General features: G+C 67.3%; 1 protein-coding gene across 1 annotated transcript in view; it reads left to right on the forward strand.

The window, feature by feature from the left end:
* The window catches only part of UBE2Z (ubiquitin-conjugating enzyme E2Z), a 15,323-nt gene that overhangs the window by 550 nt on the left and 14,562 nt on the right, over positions 1-211 (forward strand). The window lies entirely within an intron of this gene.

Below are 211 nucleotides of genomic sequence, written 5' to 3' on the forward strand. Positions count from 1 at the left end.
GGGGTTTTTCCTCCCCCAGCCCCGAGCTCCGGGACTCGACCTTCCCCGCCCCCCCCACCTTTTCCCACTACCACCTCCTCAACCCCCGCCTCCTCCGCGCTGCCCTCGCGGTGGCCCAACTCCAAGGCCCACGTCTTGCTTACCTGGAGCTTCGGGATCCAAGTCCTCTTTCCCCTCGCCCCACAAGCACCAAGCCCCTCCTAGCCTGTCC

This window comes from Bison bison, unplaced genomic scaffold (assembly GCF_000754665.1).
Source record: "Bison bison bison isolate TAMUID 2011002044 unplaced genomic scaffold, Bison_UMD1.0 scf7180017864180, whole genome shotgun sequence".
NCBI classification, from domain to species: domain Eukaryota; kingdom Metazoa; phylum Chordata; class Mammalia; order Artiodactyla; family Bovidae; genus Bison; species Bison bison.